The following is a 16,345-nucleotide window of genomic DNA, read 5'->3' as shown; positions in this document are numbered from 1 at the left end:
ACAGCAAAAACCAAGTATTTGAAATGGAAAAAATCATTATTTTTCTACTGTAGCAAAAGTTCTTCTAAAGGAAAAGAGACCATTTTAATAAAATAGAGGTCTATCAGAAAAGTTTAGAAATGGGATGACTGATAAAATTAGATCATGTCTTTTTTAAAACCATGTGTATTTCTTAAAACCCATAAACAAAACCTCTCATAGACCAGTACCTTTAAACAAGAATAGGTATTTTCATTTTTATTTAACATTTTTAATATGTTGGGGGACAACTTTCTAAAAGACTTCTTGACATATTAGATAAAAATGCAAATAAAGGGGAATGATCTCAAAAGAGGAATCTAATAACCTTAACCAACTATATAAAAGCATATAGGTCTCAAAATTAGTACACCCGAGTTCCAAAAATTGGTGCTGAGATCTTGGACAAATCTCCCAACTTTCTTACACGTTGATTTTCTTGTCCAGAAACTGAAGGTATTGCACCAAGTGATGCTGAAAACAAAACTAAAAATCTAGACAAGCAGAAAGGCAGGCATTAAGCATGAGGAAAGTTCCAGACCTGGAGTACAACAGGAGGCCAGAGAAGAGAAGTGAACAAGAACACGACAGAGCTTCACTCTGAAGAGAGGCTGGCTATCTAACAAGCTAAAAAGACAGGCGGCATCCATGGGAAAACGTTAATTCACGTTTCATGGAGACTGAATCTCCTGGATAAGGTAAAAGTCCAGCTTGCACAACAGGAGCCTAGGGACTAGGCTGCCTTCACTGAAACGGTACATGAGCCGCAGAGCGGGGAAACCATGTTCCTTAAAGTACGCCTGTCTCCAGCCCAACATCAGCATTCAGGATCAGGAGAGCGTGGTCTCAGGTGGGGCAAGGAACTCGAGAGGAAGGTGAGAGTAGAAGCTGGGGAACCAGGAACCCAAAGAGCCCTGAGGTTTGCAAGGCATGAAGCTTGTCACTGAGAAGGAACCAACAGAAGAGTAAAGATTTCATTAGCACTTTTGTAGAACCAGAAAACCTAGTCCTAGATAGGCTGCATGGCTGTCAGCCCAGAAACTTCACTGTAAGTCACTTGGAAAATCCTGTTTGTCAACAGAAAATTAAAATGCCTTTAATGGTAGTTGCTTAAATGCCATCTCACATTTTTCACCACAGTCTCCCCTTTCCTGGGGAGAAAATTTCAAATTTGTCATTATTATCCTCTCTTAGAAGTGGCTCAGGGCAGTTGTATGAAACATAAACCAAAACACAACAATCAACTTCCGAATGGGATGCCAGGGCCTTGTACAGTAGCAGCATGCGAACCACAACGGGAGGAGGGTAGCAGCACATTTGTCAGGTCGCCAGTAAAAGACAATGTGTGAATTCCTGTAAGTAGATCTATCTGCCTTCAGAATATATTATGTTTTACAAATCAGACCTGGGGTTTTCTGGAATGATGAACAGTAACACGCCAAGCAGCAAAGTCTTAATCAGTACTATTTTGAAATGTGTAACCGAAAATTAATCAGGTCGCCCTGTTGAGTTTAAGAACATGATTATGTGATAGTGTTGCTCATTTCACACACGGAAAAATTCCTGGGAAGTTAGGGGTCTTACTGAGCCATTCGTATGTTAAAATTGTTTATTTAGATTCTATTTTTTTCTGTGCTTGGCTTATATGCTATTGCTGCTATATGAGCTAATCTCTCCATCCCCCTGCCTGGTTTTCAATACAATACAGTGGAGAAGAAAGAACGTTGGCTTACGTCTCATCTTTGCTGCATACTTGCTGAGAGCCACTGAGTCAGGCTTCTGAACTCTCTGAGACTCTTGCTCATCTGTACATAAGGATGAGCACACCCACTCACGGGTGCCACAGGTCTTTCATGAGGAATAACCTGAGGGAAGCTGTGTGCAAGGCCTGGTACTCCTCAGACGTTCGTTTCCTTTCTTTGTCTCCAGCTGACCCCACCCTACCCACCTAACCTGTTTCCTACTCACTACAACCTACAACTTTCACTCCAGCAAGGCAAGTCATTGGGTTATGTAGTGTGGCCCCTACTCCCTACCTAATTCCTACTCATCTTCTTAGTCTGAAAGGCAAAGGTGTCCACACAGAAGCATCAAGAAAATGGAAATGGATCATACTACTTTGTTTTATTCCTGCTTCTAATATCTTTTCTTGGCTGCATATTTATGTAGGCAGTCATTCCTTAACTTGTGGGTTTCATGTGGAATGCATAAAATAGACTTACTGAAGTTCATCTATGTAACATTTCCAATTCTACAAATATTTATTGCTTACCTACTATGCAGAGGATATAAAGTTGAGAAAAATCAATCTCTTTCCTCATGGGCTCATTATTACCTCAAGAAGAAATTTGAATGATGATACATGTTGAATTTCTTTTTACTCAGCTAAGATAATTTTAAAGTTATTTTGTGTCTTTATATTTGTTGAAATTCAGGCCATAGATAGCCTTTGGCTTGTATTTTCTGGATAGTAAGATGAAATTATGTAGTCAATGGTTTAAATAGAATGCTATGTGATGATTTTTAAACAAGATGCAATAATTTTTCATCTATTTAAATTCATATTAAGGCCAAAATAATCTTTTGTTTGCCAACAAATTATGGCTCAGTAATTTGATTCATTAGGAGTTAAGTAAAAGGCTTAGTGGTAAGTTGGTGTAACTAGAACACAATCTCAAAGGGGGAGTTACATTTTTCAATCAAGTGAAGAATATGTTTAAGTACTAGAATACATGTTAATCCATGTAACTTTTGGCTTTCAGTCAATGGAAGGCCAATCTGGTTAACTACACTTGAACACATTTTGGCAGTTTTGTTCACATGGTTTATATTCAAACTCAAAGCTAGTGCTTTGGTTTGTTAGTTCTAGGCTGCAGGCTAATCCTGCCCTCTAATCGAACATTCTCCTTGTGCACTACTTTCTTTTCTTCGATATAAAAAGGAAGAAATGACACACTTCTTGGCAATATTCAGGGTAGGCTGATGTGGTAGGGAATTTTTACTAATTTCTCCTAGGTAGAAAAGGGACATACTCTCCTTGTGTTAGAGAAAGTTACTTGGGGGTGATGGTCTCAGGCCCTTCCAGCGGCCCATCTACCTGAGAACCTGCAGACGTGATTACAAGGCACGAGCCGGGGCTTGGGTTTCCCCTAGCTGGCTGCAGAGGCAAGTTGTCTAGGCTCCCAGTGAACAGCCACAGCCCACAGAGAATGTCTGTTTACCCAGACCTTTTCCATGGTTTCCTTCTGAAAATTGGTTCAACCACACACATGGGAATCTAGTTAGACTCTGAGAATTAACATCTTTGACTGGCATGTAACCCAAACTTTTTTATGTAGGATTTGGAATCAGATTGGAGCATTAAAAAATGAGGGAAAATAGTAAGAGTCCAAATCTAAAGCTCTTTCAAGTGCACCTGAAGTCCATCTTTTAAATCATGGGTTCTCATTACTGGGTCATCCATGTTTACTAAATGCAACAGTAGGAAGCAGACTTCTAGTGAGACACAGTAAAAGATAATTTTCCAGTCCTTATGCATCTCACTTGGGAGATAGATGTATGTGGAAACTTAGCTTGTGCATGATCCCTAGTTAACTAGACATACTCTACTTAGATGCTTAGGAGAATGAATTTTTGTAGCATACAGCTGATTTTACAGTATATACCTGTGGTCCTTCATCCATGAACAAAGGCCAGGCTATTGTTGTTAAACTGAAGTGTAAGGTTGTTAAATAAACTCTATCTTCCAGCTATTATATCTACATTTTGGAGTGCACAAAGAGAATAATTAAGACTAACGCTTTATTTGAAAATGTATCGCCGTTCTTGTGAAGAATCCGCCATAGTTACTAGTAGAAAGAAAAGGCTTCTCTGTAGTACAAAGCTAGCAAAAAACTTACTATGCCATGAAGAACTAGCCTTTTCTAGTTCTCACATTCAGTAGCTGAAAGCAGATCGTTGCCATAAAGAAGTATTTACCAATTTTAAAAGGTCTTGGCCCATCATAGCTAGTGTTAGATTTGGAATATAGCTTTTGTTGCCAAGGTGACAAACACTTATAAATATAACACATCTTCTAATGTGCTTTTAACTTAGTATTTTTATGGCTTTTAAATCAGATACCATTAGCAAATATATTAGGTAATTTAGCTGAAAGACCATTTTCCTCTAACACTTTTTGTTACATTTCCCCAGATATTTCAGTAAATGTCTGTTGTGACATTCTACTCCTGCTAGGCTTCCAATGTAAGGGGATACAGAAAGTACATCTGGTAAAGATTAACATACATTACCTTGCCTTTTTTGTATTGATCAGTGAAAAAAAATGTATAAAAGAGAGTTAAATTTGTAGTCTCCTTGAAGAGTAATCATTGTTTCTATTGTTATTTTGGGGACTACACCCCCTCTTCCCCCCAAATAAAAACCTGGCTTTAAGACTCAATGCACAGAGGAAAGGATTTGGGGGACAGCATAGTAACTATATATTAACACTTCCCAAAATCTTCATACCCGAATGCTTTCCTTTAGACATTAATAATAATAATAATAATAATAATAATAAGGCTATGGGGGAAATAATTACAAAAGACCTTCCAGAGCTCTAGTATTTCCACGAGTCTCAGTTTATTGTTCCAAACAATAAACCCAACAGCCCAAGAAGGGAAGGATTTAGCTCCAAATGTATTCACTGGATTTTTCAAAGAAGGCTTCTAAGGTGGACATATATGTCACTGCAAAGATAAAAATCAGATGAGACATATTTAGTTTAAGACCAAATTTACATTTATTGTTATCTTGTCAGAAGTCATTCTTAGAAGATTGTCAGTTCCTGCATGTATTCTTTTTCTTTCATTCATTCAACCAACCGACATTCAAGCAGCATCAGCCATGTTCCAAGCACAAGAAATAGAGAGATGAGCAAGTCCCAGACCTTGAGAAAGAGACAGGTAAATAAAGGAAGTATTGCAGCCCATTGAAAGTGCTCAGGTAGAGATTTTAAGAAATAGGGGTCAGAGATAAGTCCCTAAAGAGGAATTCTGTACATTGTTTTTAGAGAAGCACAGTGGAAAAGAGGAACATACACTGTATTTAAATAGCAAAAGACTTGATAATTAACGTTTTATATACTAAATCCATAATTGTTTTATCCTTACTGTGTGATCCTGAATGCATCCCCCTATGCCTCAGTTACTCCCCCTCTGTAACGTAGATAATTATCCTTGCCACCCGCATAGCTCGTGGAAGACTGTTGATAGGAATAATGGGATATGGGTGGTGAAGCTATTTGAATTCCTTGGAAAAGAAAGATGCTGTGTGTAAACACACAGCATCCTTATTATTCCAAGCAGTAGCATTTGGGATAATCACCATATAATGCTACACCTTTGTGTGTGTGTGTGTGGTTTGATTCTTTATGAAAAGGTAAGTGCTAACGTTGAGTTCCTCTGATAACTTTGGAAGCAATTTTAATCCATCAGACAAAACATAATAATCTTTAGAGTAAGTTTAATCCCTTCGTATTTGAGTAGATTTTGTTATTTACCAAAGTCTTAGGCAATTTTACCACAATTATGAAAAGCAGTGCCCAGCAAGCCCAGCTCTCTCAGCGAGTATCTGAAAGACACTGTTGCGGACAGGCCAAAAACTTCCTCACAACCGACACAGTGTGTGCGTGCTGTGTGCACGCCTGAGCCTGGGGCTTGCCAGAAAGAGCTGGGAACGAGCTGAGACTGGCTAGCATACCTGAGGCAGCTGTTACACCGTGGCGCCTGGATTCTTCTCTCAGACTCCAGGCTGGCTCCTCTCCTCCTCCTCCTCCTCCTCCCCCCTTCCTCCTCATTTTCCTCTTCCTTTTCGGAGTCTCTCTAACTCGGGGTCTCTCACTGCCTTTCTTCCTCCTGTGGCTGCTGGGAAAGTCCCATGGCCTGCGTCTGTGCCCTGGTCCTGCCGCCAGTCATTCTGGGACTGTCTGGCTGGGGGGAGAACCAGGCAGGGGGTGAAGTCTCAGAGAAAAAGGACCCTCAGCAGTTTTACCTGTTCCATCTTTCCTTTCACCCATTCATTCTCTCTGTCTTGTCTTTCCCACTTTCCCACCCTCCCTTAACCCTGTCCCTCCCTTCCCTTCCCTTTTCCTCCTCCTCCACCTCCTTCTTCCTTCTTTCTCCCCCAACTCTTTCCCTCACTCTCTGTCATTCTCACCTTGATTTTGGGGCTGGAGATTAACTATGCATTACATGGCAACCAGGGAAACTGACAGTTCAAGGCAGATCTGCTCTTAGGACCTGACACTTGCTTTGGGCTATCCTAACAAGATATTATTGATCAACTGGACCTGGGATTTGCCAAGGCAGTCCAGCCATTCATTAACAAAAGAGGCAGGCTGCATTAAGAAGCCTGTATTAATCCCCCTTCTCCCCCTAGTAGCAGTACTGCTCAGAAGGCTTCCTCCAGGAGATGCCAAAGAATAGTGAGATTACATAATAAATTGCTAAATAGCTGAAAGGATTAAAAAAAAACTCTTCGAGAAACCTTACTTAGTTTCATAGGGCCTCTCATGGTTTGAGGCTGCCACTGGAATTGGACAGAACTAGTATAGTGAATCAGAATGAATTTTCCTAGGGAAAAATGCCAGTGCTAAATCAGCATGGGAAAGGCAAAAAACCCTAGCCCCCTGGAGGCCCCAGGGCCCTTGACAAGGGTAAAAGATATGTATCACCGATAGAAAGACCAATGATATTAATCCGAAGAGATGGTCTCTGGTTACATTTCATGGACTTAGGACCCACTGAAAGAAAAGAGCAATTACTTATAGTCATATATATTTTTTTAAAATTTGACAAAGATCCCAATCATGGTGGATTAGGTACATTTAATATCTCAATTAATAAGCCCTTGACAATAGTAACATGTCAACTTTGGTTCAAGAAATCCACTATAGTTGATAGTCATTCAGGAAATGTCTTTCATGCCCACATATTAAATTTAATCTGCCACCCCTGTTTTATAAGACTTTGTATTCATCTGCTGAAGAAAAGATGCTTATTTTATCATTCCAACCTAACAGCTTGCTTAGCAAAGCTGATAGGTAGGAGTTTAGAAGATATTCATTGAATGCCTATTTTGTATATTTACAAAAGAGGTAGATTTAAGGGAGTTACCCAAAAGCAGTATGTTTTTTTGTCCCACCGTTATCCTATTGGTCTTCCTTTCATTCAGCAGGTCTATCTGTCATGAAGAATTTAAGTTCCATATTTCCCTCTGTCAGTTGTGAAAAGGCCTGTCAGCTGGGGCTTACACTACAGTTTGCCAAAAGGCCTATCGCACACAATGGCAATACAATCTTATATTTGTGCTCCCAGTCTCCAGATAATCCCCCACTTTCCTCCTCTGCAGCCCAGTTATGATCAGGCTTAAGTTGCATATTCCGTTTTTAGCCAGATTTTGCTGATAAGTGCTATCAGCGAGACTGAAATGAAATACAGCAAGTTTAGCTCTTATTACCAGTGTAGAACATGCCTTGGGAGTTATGTGTGTGATATGGAGACAGTGGTTGCATAAAACTAATTCACAGAAATGAAATAAAAGAATGTTAATGGCATTAGCTTTTATCTGTAGAATGTCCTAAGGTCCTTTATTCGTACATCTAAAACCACAGACCTTTAATTAACATTCTAGGAGATGTACCAGAGATACTGGGCCATTTCCTGTATTGTTTCCGGTGGGACATAATTTTTAGAGAAAACTGCCCAGAGTTTTAACATTATTTGATACCTTCAAATAGTAGATACTTTGTCTTTGCCATTTTTCTTCTGAGTTCCCAAATACCTCTAATCTCAGAAAGATTTTTATTTCTTACATCCATATAGAAGCTACCACATTCTCATTAAATGGAAATCATAAAAATGGTTGGAGGCAGGCAAATCACTTGTTTTATAATCTACTGAGTCTGTAGCAAAATTCGAAAGACTGTTACATTAGAAAAATGCATCATTGCCTCACCTGAGGAGAGGGAAGGGTTAATCGTCATTCCTAGAACTCTGGAGTGGAACAAAAGCTTGCAGCCTGACACCAAAATAACATCACAATGAAAAGTGAAATTGCTTCTAAGGCTAAATTGCTTCATTTGAAAATTGTAGTGATACTGAGAACAATTATGTCACTTAAACTTTCACAATTTTGTTTTTATAAATCGGTTATAAAATTATCATGTGGTTTAAATGCAATTATTTAATAAGGGCATTTGTAATTGTCCAATATAATCAGTTATGCTTCAATCAGGTTCTTCTCTGCAACTGTATTTTTGTGAGCAGCTGAGTTCTTCTTATTATGGTAATATGTACTTTTTGAAAAAAAAGAAAAACAAATAGAATCATTGTTTTCCAGAAAAGTTCCCCTCCACCCCCACTCTGACTGCAGAGCATTTCCCCTACTGCAGACTGAGTCTCAGAATTCTTTTTTCCCCCTTGTCTTAGAAATGAAGTGGCTACTCAATGAGTGAGAAAGAAAAACACACCGCTAAATAGTAGGGGAAGTGAAAGTTGGTTCTTCAACAGTCCTGATAGTGTTATCAAGTATGTTTTCCAAGCTGAGATGGGCCAGAGCCGGAGAGCATGTAGTGGTGCATACCGGGTACCCATCAGTATCCATGTAATGCTGGTACCAAAAGCCACAGATCATGACTTTGCTTTTTCTAAGAAGGAGGAGAGATTAATCATGGACTGAGTCTAGGGACACTCAGGCCTTCCAGAAGCTATAGGATTTTAGTTGCTCTGTGGTGCAATTTGTAGCTGTTTGGTTCACTTTAGATTGCCTAGAGAGCTGTGTTTTCCTTCCAAATTTCAACTACAGTCTCCACTAATGACTGGCCCCTGCAATTTGCCTGGTTCACCCTGATCTCTGTACCTACTGACTGAGCAAGAGGCATCTCATGAAGCCCAGCTCTTTTTTCTCTGCTCCCATCTTTTTTTCTCTTCTGAAGGCAGATTCTCCCTTACCTGACTCTAACATTTTGTTTCTCTACAGATCCTCACCACTTCATGAGAGATACCAACCCTCTTCCTCTCTCTGCTGTGCATCCCGCCCAGAAAGAAGATGCTGCTACCCAAGAACATTCCTCATTTCAGATCACTCTTTGGGAGAAAGACTGAGTCACCAGGGACAAGATGTTTAGCTTGTGCCACATTGATGTAATAGAAACTGAAGTAGGGATCCCAGCAAAGCCTTTACCACATGGGAGAGTTTATTGTTTTAAAACCCAAATTTGATAGTATCACTTCCCAGCTTAAAAGCAGTCTGTGGTGTTCCTTTACCTTTGAGCGAAAGCCAAAGGTGCTGTGTGCTCTGGCCTACCTAGCTCTTCAGTTTTTCTCATACCTTCTTTCCTTTTACTCCATTCCAGCCACACAGTCCCTCTCTTTGAATTGACCCCTTTCTCTTCCATCCTAAGGTCTGTATACCCTCTGCTCCCTTTGCTTGTGATGTTTTCCTATCCCCGCCTTAGCCGGGATCCCATGGTCCTTACCAGGGTCGTTCTCCCTCATCCCTCTTCCCTGCTTTGGACCAAGCGTCGCTGCTTCAGACCAAGCGTCGCCACTTCAGGAAAACCAGCACAGATCCCCTGAACCCGGATGTGGTCTCCCTGTTCTGTGCTTACAGGAGAAGGAACTTTTCCTTCCAATTATTTATTACACTGGTAATATTTATTTACATTATTATTTGATTATTATCCCATTCCAATAGCCTCTTTTTGAGAGTAGGAACTTTGTTTTTGCTTTTCTTGATATCTTTGCACTCAGCAGGCATTCAGTTTATTTCTGTTGAATGAATAAACCCTTTGGGATGCATGGAAATTTTGTATCAAAAAATAAGGAAAGCAAATATCCTAAGCCTGAGTCAGCAGCAAGGTTTTGAGAGTGCCTCACATGCATTCATGGAGAAATGCACAATGACAAATTGAAAACAGCCTAAGCATCAGCGGAAGGACAGATAAGTAAATTGTGCTATGTTCATAAAACATAATGCCATGCAGCAGTTAAAATTAATTAATTAGTGCCATATGTGTGTGCATGACTAAATCCTCAAAACACATACATAAAGAAAATGGGCATAATAAAAATATATATTTAAATTTATTTATTTATTTATTTGCCTAGAGTCCATGAAAGAGAAACAGCAATAGTGGTGGCAGAAGTAAGTACATGCTAAGACTGGGGGTGAACTTTAGGGAGCATGGGAAGACAAGGTCCTTTCCTTCCTTTCCAGGTAACCCCCCCAACTGGATTACAGTAGGGGAATATAACCAAATCCCTGATCTTTTTTTGGACATGTTGCTACTGTTTACTTTCTGGGCTAGACCTTAATTGCACTTGGGAACAAATGTATCTCTCCAGGGTAAAGATTAGAGAATCAAAATAATTTACTATTGGGAAGAATAAAATGAAATAAACTCAAGAATAACAATATAGGGGAAAATCAATAATATGCAAAAATATTGAACTTTAATTCCTCTTCTGAAATATTCTAAAGAATTAAGTTTTAAAAATAACAACAAGGTATAAAAGATCTCAGAGGCCTAATAGGAAGTTGAATATTAAGTGAAACAAGTAAGAATACTCGGCCCTTAATTCTAGACTGGGAGATATTAGACTCACGTATCTAATGCATTACAGCCTTACTCATAGTGTATAGTGTAATCTCTCTCTATCTCTCTCTCTCTCTGTCTCTCTGTTTTAGAAGCAACTCTTTCCCAAAGTATTTTCCTTACTCATTTTACTATTTTGCTACAATACCTTCTAATCCACTTTCACTATTGATTTTCAGTCAGTGCATTGAAGAATACTCAAAGGATTTTAGAATGACAGAAAGGCTTCCTTCCTTCCTTCCTTCCTTCCTTCCTTCCTTCCTTCCTTCCTTCCTTCCTTCCCTCCCTCCCTCCCTCCCTCCCTCCCTCCCTCCCTCTTTCTTTCTTTCTTTCTTTCTTTCTTTCTTTCTTTCTTTCTTTCTTTCTTTCTTTCTTTCTTTCTTTCTTTCTTTCTTTCTTTCTTTTTTTCTTCCTCTCTCTCTCTCTCTCTCTCTTTCTTTTTTTCTTTCAGATGAGGAAACATGCTCCAAGAGTTAAAGTGATTTTCCAAGGCCACATGGCTGTCATGTAGCAGATTGGGAACCAGAACCTATGATGCCTCATCTCTGGCCCAGTATTCTTCCCAACATACTACACTGCAATCTTGAATCTTGGGGCCATAATAATAAAGCTGTATCAATGGTTAATGCCATGCTTTGCATTTATTTGGCTAGGTAGCACCCAATTGATACCTGAGGGTCAAAGACAAAGTTGAAATCAGATAAGGAGATGTAGCTACATACAATCAAATATTGTTCTGCCTTTTAAAAGAATTAAATTCTGACACTTCTACAACATGGATGGACCTTGAAGAAATTATGCTAACTGGAATAGACCAGATACAAAAGTATAATATTGTATGGTTCCACTTACATGAGGTGTCTACAACAGTCAAATTCATTGAGACATAAAATATAATGGTGGTTTTCAGGCGCTGAGGGAAAGGGGAGCGGGTAGTGATTGTTTAATGATCATAGAGCTTCAGTAAGGAAGATGAAAAAGTTCTGGAGATAGATGGTGGTGGTCGTTGTACAATGTGAATGCACTTAATGCTATTGCACTGTACGCTTGAAAATGGTTAAAGTGGTCAGTTTGATGTTCTGTATATTTTTCCATAACTTTTAGTCTTCCAACCCAAGAAGGCATGCTTGCTGAGAATTGTAGGCATCCAGAAGGTACTTAGAAAGTATGAGGTGCTTGGGGAGGATGGGGAGTGGGAGGGGGAAAGACAGGAAAAGAGAAACACCTACTGCCTAGACCAGCACTGCCCAACAGAACTTTCTGTCATGGTGGAAAGGTTGTATATCTGCGCTGTCAAGTACAGTAGCCAGGAGCCCCAGCCACATGTGGCAGTCGTTCACTTGACACATGGCCAGTGCAACTAAAGAACTGAGTTCTTACTTTATCTGAGTTGATTTACATTTAAATAGCACAGGGCTAGACCTTCTGTTGTTTTGGGTTCACTTAACAGTACTATCCTTGTATTTTTGCTTCTCCTAGTTCCCTTTCTATCAATTCAAGCACCATTTACTTTCCATTCAGTGACTATTAGCAGATGTAGTTCCTCTCCTGTGTGCCAGACTCTTGCTAGACAACAGGGATAAAAGGGAGCAAGAGAAATCCTCTACACTGGGGAGCCTACATAAGCGTAATTACTGTGATCAACAGTGTGGCCACACGTCCTGAGGTAAAAGATGTTCATATCCTGCGACCTAGCACTTCTGCACTCCGGAGAAACCATCAGATGTCCTCAAGGGGACACAAGATTAAAAATTACAACAGGCCTAAAGATCAATGAATAAAGATAAATCAGGCCATGCTCATAAAACAGTACTATGTACTAGTTAAAATTAATGAAGGAGGACTACATCTACCTATATGGTGAAATCTCCCAAACACAATAGTGAGTACAAAGAAAAATTCATCTGCAGAAGGGTACACACAGGATAATATCATTTTGAAAAACATTTTAAAAAAGCTTGCCAAGTTCTTGTGTATGGATACCTACGTATGCAGCAAACATAAAAACGTGTGTGGGCATGAGAGACAGCACATTCAGAGTGGCGATGTGCACAGTGAGGGAGGGAATGAGACGAGAGGAAGTACTCAGAAGTCTTCACTGTGCCTGCAGTATCCTCTTCATTAGGAAAGGTCTGAAGCAAACATGACAAAGCCAGAAGGTGGGTGTGTGGTGTTCAATGTATTATTAACAATACTTCTGTGAATAATTAAATATTCCATAATAACACAGATAGTAAAAAATGGCCTTGCTGTTAAGAAGCCCTGAAATTAAAGGGGCATCATGAGTACAAACAACAAAATTTTCACAGTGCGTTGAAAGTCATGGTAGGGATGCATATGAAGGAGGAAGGCGAGCACAGAGGAAGGTATAACTAACTCTGTCTCAGGAAGTCAAGAAGACCTCACTAGCTGGTTGCATTTGAGTTCATTCTCTGAGGGTGTGTAGATGTTTCCTTAGGAGAAAAATGAAAAGGAATATTTATTTGAGGCTAAGAAGTCTGTATAAAGATCAAAGTGCAAAAGAGTTCTGTGACTCTAGTGAATTGCAAGAAAATTAGCTTCTTTAGAGCCTAGAACTCTCAGGGTAGAGGTGGACTGTCAGGCAGTTACAACTGATTGCAGTCAACTCAGTTCAGGCTCCATAATCAAGCTAGGGCAGCGATGTCAGGAGGAGTTGGAGAGTGGTGGGATGAATGCGGAGAGACTTGAACCAGAAAGGCCCATTAAAAAGGTGGTGAAAGAGCTCGAGGCAACAGCAATGAGGACAAAGACAGGATGGTTAGAGGGGTGACACAAGTAGAATCTATAGGACTTGGTGACTGGTTTAATGATGGAGGTGCACTCAGAACTCTCTTTAGAGTACATCACATGTTAGGTCACAAAATAAGTCTTAACAAATTTGAGAATATTGAAATTATAGCAAGCATCTTTTCCACATTTTTTTACCACAGTGCAATGAAACTTTAAATCAATAGCAGGAGAAAAACTGGAAAATTCACAAATCTGTGGAAATTAAACAATACACTTTTGAACAACCATTGGATCAAAGAAGAACTCAAAAAGAGAATGAGAAAATTCCCAAGCAAATAAAAAAAACCACAACATGCCCAAATTTATGGGATGGTGCAAAAGTATTACGGAGGGATGTTTTTTGCAACAAACACCTACATTTTTGGGAAAAAATCTCAAATAAACAATCTTAATTTTACACCTCAAAAAAACTAGAAAAGAACCAACTAAGCCCCAAGTCAGCAGAAGGAAGGAACAAAAATCAGAGCAGAAAAAAAAAAAAAGATCAGAGCAGAAGTAAACAAAATAGAAAATAGAAAAACAAAAGAAAACAAATCAATGAAACTATAAGTTGATATTTATCCAAAAGAATTAAAATCAGGATCTCACAGAGATATTAACACACCCACGCTTACTGGAGCATTTTTCACAGTGGCCAAGCTAGGGAAACAACTTAAATAGTCGTTGACAACTGAATAAAGAAAATGAGGTCTATACACATACAAGGGAATACTATTCAGCCTTCAAGAAGAAGGTAACTCTGCAATACGTAACAACATTAATAAACCTTGAGATCAGTATGCTAAGTGACCTCAGCTAGTCATAAAAAGGTACACAGAGGGACCCCCAAAAAACAATTTATTTATAAAAAATTGTGTATTTATTCTTACATGTTTAAACTTCAGCCACCTTCAAAGTACTCTCCATTTGATGCAATACACCTATCAAGACATGTTTTCTACTGCTAAAACAGTTTTTGAATTCATTGATTTTGATGCCTTTTAGTGCTTATGCTATTTTTTGGTTTTGTTTTGCCTCTTCCATGTTGGCAAGATATTTCCCTTTGAGGACTTTTTTAATTTGGGGAAACAAAAGATAAGTCACTTGGGGTGAGATCAGGCGCATAGGGAGGGTGGGACACGGGGTCATGACATTTTTGTTCAAAAACTACTGAACATTCAGTATGGTGTGGGCAGGTGTGCTTATAAATCGGCCATCATGAATTGGGCAAACACATTGAAAGTCTTCAAAAAATTCACTGAAGCCGAACACAACCTCTCATAACAACGCCAGCTAGAACACTGATACAGATGGGTTCCTAGAACACTCACCTAGCAGGGGAAGCCTGTACTACAAGGGGCCAGCCCCCCCAAAAGATAATTCTGTTTTGGGGGTGGGGAAGTCCCTCATATACTACAATTCCACTTGTGTGAGGTGTCTAAAATAGCCTAAATAATGGAATCAAAAAGCAGAATAGAGGTTTCCAGGGGCTGAGGGAAGGGAAAAATGTAAGTAATACAGAGACCTAAGGTTTCAGTTAAGAGAAATTATCTTCTAGTTATCTGCTCTACAACATTATTCCTACAGTCACAGTACTGCAGACTTAAAAATTTAAGAGGCTAAAGCTCATGTTAAGTGTTCTTACCATACTAAAATGAAAAAAAAATAAGTATAATGTTGGTAAAGTATTTAGTATACATTAAGTACTTAATAAATATTACTTCCTAGTCCTTTCCTTTGCTCCTATCCTTGATAATGCTTAGACTTGCCTGAAAACATTTTATTTAAGTAAATTGCCTTTTGCTCAAATAAGCAAAGTACTATGACCACAGAAGCATTAGATTCCTAGAAAACAGGGATCCAATCTTACACTTAAGTCTATCAAGTATTATCAGACATGTACTATTTGTCTAAGAAGCTATCGTTTACCAATAGCATGTAGCATTATACCAGTACATAGTAGGTGTCCAGTAAGTACCTAAATGCCTTCTGAATTGAAGTGTATTGCACCACAACTAATAAAAATAAGCATAAAATACTTTAGAATTTAGCCTGATATTTAATCATTTGCTAACAACTTTATTAAATCTAATAGCATCCACAGGTAATAAGCACATCATTTTATAAGGAAAGCAAAGAGTTACAAGAGTTATTTATTCAAGTTCACAGAAAGAAAAAGTCATTTGAGAGCCAGAAATAGACAACAGTTATTAATCTAACTGTCAGTAAGTATGGGGAAATCTCTCATTGGTATTTCAGTTATAGGCCCATTGAGGCATGAATAGATCATCTCTTAGGATTTCTAATGCAAAAGAACAAACATAAAAATATTGGGTTGGCTAAAAAGTCCATTTATTTTATTTCTATAAAATAAAAGACATTTTTCATTTTCACCAAAAACTTTATTATCTGGATATTTTGAGTTATGTTGGTAATCTTGCATGTAATATAATATTGATTTGTTCTAAATTAATGTCTCAATTTGGTTACTATCAAGTTCAACTGGTCTACCCGGCCATGGAGCATTGTCCAACAAGAAATCTCCAACACAGAACTTCCCAAACCACTTTTGACATGTTCGATCAGTCACAGCACCTTCTCCATACACTGCACAAACATTGTGTTTTGCATTTCAGTTGCATTTTAACCTTTCTTGAAATAATAAAATGTAGTATGCCAAAAATGTTTCATATTTTCTTCCATCTTCAATATTAAAACAGCTACACAAAAATTCACCAATTTTGATGTTTTTTAATGCATGCTGATTTGACAGCTGCCACAATACAATCTAACAAAATTGTTTCAAATGAATTTAAAGACAACTAAGCGCTACTAGAGCCATTTAACAGAGAAAACCAAACGAACTTTTTGGCCAACCCAGTAGAAGACTGCCTTTCA

The sequence above is a fragment of the Phyllostomus discolor genome, chromosome 10 (assembly GCF_004126475.2).
Source record: "Phyllostomus discolor isolate MPI-MPIP mPhyDis1 chromosome 10, mPhyDis1.pri.v3, whole genome shotgun sequence".
NCBI lineage: Eukaryota > Metazoa > Chordata > Mammalia > Chiroptera > Phyllostomidae > Phyllostomus > Phyllostomus discolor.
The sequence above is the reverse complement of the archived record's forward strand: the minus strand, read 5'-3'. Positions refer to the sequence as shown.